The sequence below is a fragment of the Taudactylus pleione genome, unplaced genomic scaffold, assembly GCF_031769625.1.
Source record: "Taudactylus pleione unplaced genomic scaffold, aTauple2 ptg000314l, whole genome shotgun sequence".
Taxonomy (NCBI): domain Eukaryota; kingdom Metazoa; phylum Chordata; class Amphibia; order Anura; family Myobatrachidae; genus Taudactylus; species Taudactylus pleione.
In genome coordinates this window covers 3,543,276-3,546,289 of record NW_028284715.1, presented here as the reverse complement: position 1 = coordinate 3,546,289, position 3,014 = coordinate 3,543,276, and the positions used below count along the sequence as shown (strand labels likewise).

Below are 3,014 nucleotides of genomic sequence, written 5' to 3'. Positions count from 1 at the left end.
AAATTTAACTATAGGAATCAATGTTTGGGTATATATGTAAATTTTTAATGTGTACATATATATATATATATATATATATATGTATATATATGTATATTTAAAATATATATATATATATATAATTTATTTTAAAAAACAAAGATATGTATAGATATACATAGGGATATATATATAAATATAATTATGTAAATAGAATTATTTAGCAAAAAAAAATAAAAAATATATATATATATATATATATGTGCAGATATTAGATAGTTCCACATCTAGATATATGTATATACATATATGTATATTTCCAAATTGATATATATTTGTCTGGATATATATCTACAGTATCTCTCTCTCTCTACATATATATATATATATATATATATATATATATTTTGAGAGCAACAATATATAATTTGCCTTACAAAGTTGGGGGAAGTCCAGTTTGCTAACTACAGCCTATATAAATTAGAAGAGAAAAAAAAAAACAACAGGTGCGAATTTACGCTAATTGCAATCGCATCAGAAGCAATTAAAGGGTCCATCGAAAGTGCAGATGAGAAAACATGACTGTGCCAAGTAATCACGATGACCGCATAGGGTGACGGCTGCGTCCGTCAGACTACTACGACTATAGTCGTTGCTCGTTCTGTTACATGGTCCAGTAGGTGTGCTTTCTTTGTGGTGGGTGTTTACCCGCTTGCACTGTGCGTTGCGAATGATCGCTAGCTTTGCATTTCCTTGCTCGCCTCAGATGCGAGCGAACGCGCCCTAGCGAGCGGGTCTGAATCAGGGCCATAGTGTACAGTACTTAACAGTCCAGATCACAAACTGAAAAGAGGAAGTTAAACCCCTCCTCCACATTACTAATTATATAACATACAGTACAGTGCTGTACTGTATAAGCTACATAGCAGTTGCTTGACCCTTTATTTCGATGACAACTGGCAAGACTCTATACAGATGATCAATATAATTGTTACACTGGGCACATGTCAATACTGTTTTCCAAAACTTCATTATCCCATCCAAAAGTTCCTGTTTAATTTTTGGTTTCACATCAGACCTGATGAACCTCTTCAACTAACCCAGACCAATTCAATGGGATTCATGTCCGGTGACCTACAGGAAAGTAAAAAAAAAAAAAAATTCAGCCACAGTACTTATACTGTGGCTTATACTTATACTATACTTATACTAAAAAGCATACTAGAATAATTACTGCACGGTACATACTTTATTGTACAATAAACAGTTAATACAGTGGTGTGTGTTGCCAATTTATACCTCTCTCTTCCATGAATTTCGCAGAAGCCGAGTGTTTTGGATCATTATCCTGGAATAATCTATGTCCTGATGGAAAGCATTTTCTCACAAATGGCACCATACAGCCATCTACTATTTGTTCTTGGAAGTAGGTCTTATCCATGATGCTTAAAGAGATGAGAAATTATTGTCAGTAACAAGCGTACACTGTACAGGACTGTAAATCATTTTTACAACAAACATTACTGTACTGTACCTTCAAAAATTAAGATTGGTCCTGCACCCCAGCGAGTTATACCTCCCCATACATGGACCTTTAATGGATGCTTAGGACATGGTTTAAGTGAGAGTTGTGCACGGTTCCAGAAGGACAGTCTTGAGAACCTCTTGAGAGAAACCGAAGTTTCAGCTGTGAAAATGACATCATTAAAATTCTCTCCACTCTCTATCCACCATCATGCTTGTTCAACTCTCTTTTCTTTATTAACATCCCTTATCATGGGATGTATCCTGTGGAATAAAAACAAGTTTTAATTTACAGTCATGTAAAATCAGTGCATTAGTAAGGACAGTTTACTGAATAAAATAGCGCACTGTAGAGTGCATTTGTGCGTTTTTGTACACTATAGTATTTTACGTACCTTGTAGGGCTAAAAGTCCATCCCAGTTCCTTACGCATCCATTTGATGCTGGAATAGGAGATGTCCAGGTCACATTCTGTTTTTAGAATACGTTTTATTTGTAAAGCTGTATGCTCATCATCCTCACAAGTTAATTTGTGCACAATCTTTTTCATGCTCCTACGGTAGAACACATACAGAGCATATAGAAATGATTGGACAGTTAGTGTTGAAATTGGAACACAGTACAGTAGCAATCTAGCAACATACAGTATAATAAAAAAAGGTTGCTGTAAAGTACCTACCATGTGCATTTAGAAGGAAATCTATATCTGGGCTGCGTTCTCTCAAATGCATGATAGCGCACAGTCTGTAAAGTAACAAGAACACCACTCTCTTTCATCCAGGCCTGGATCTGTTGTTTTGTTTTGTGTTCTTTTTTCATGTTTGCAATTATCTTGCTCATGGATTTTCTGATTTTTGTCGGCATGTTTGATGACAAAAACTGTGGAGAGAACAAGAGGAATACAGTACTGTTACTGAGTATACAGACTGAGGGCCTGATTCAGAGCCGCTCGTAAGTGGCCGCTCGTTCGCTCCGAGCGATGTTCGCACAACTGCTCATGCGTATGGGTTGTAATACACATGCGTGAACCAGTCATTGCGGTCGGAAATTGTGTGCTTGCAAAATAGCGAATGCCTGCTAATTTGAGTGACAGAATGAGGCGTTTGTGTGTGGTAACAGGGGAAAGTGCTTGAAAATGGGGAGTGGTGATCCGAACGCAGGCGTGCCAAATGGTCAAAACGGGCATTTTAAGGGTGTGCATAATTAACAAAGCAGCGTCATCGACCACGTCACTTGGTTGTCTTTTAGCCTGAACTGCTCGCATGATTGCGGTAGGAAAATCCTACCACAAGCACTGCGAGCAGTTCATACGCCTTTCAATGTACTCGATTAATCTAATAAATAGCGGAGATGACGTAGGATGCGAGCGACCAGGGGGCGTTCGTTAAAAAATAGCGAGCGCATGTTTCGTTCGCTCACTCAGACATAGAGGCGTCAACAGACCGCAAAGAGCGAGCGCTCAATTTAAATAGCCGGCCCCTTTTTCTGAACGAGCAAGCTCAAATAGCGTC

The 3,014-nt window shown here is 37.9% G+C and overlaps 1 pseudogene; it reads right to left on the bottom strand.

Moving 5' to 3' along the window:
• Positions 1–1,246: 1,246 nt before the first annotated feature.
• On the bottom strand, positions 1,247–2,367 carry LOC148510602 (uncharacterized; annotated as a pseudogene).
• Between the last annotated feature and the right edge of the window lie 647 nt (positions 2,368–3,014).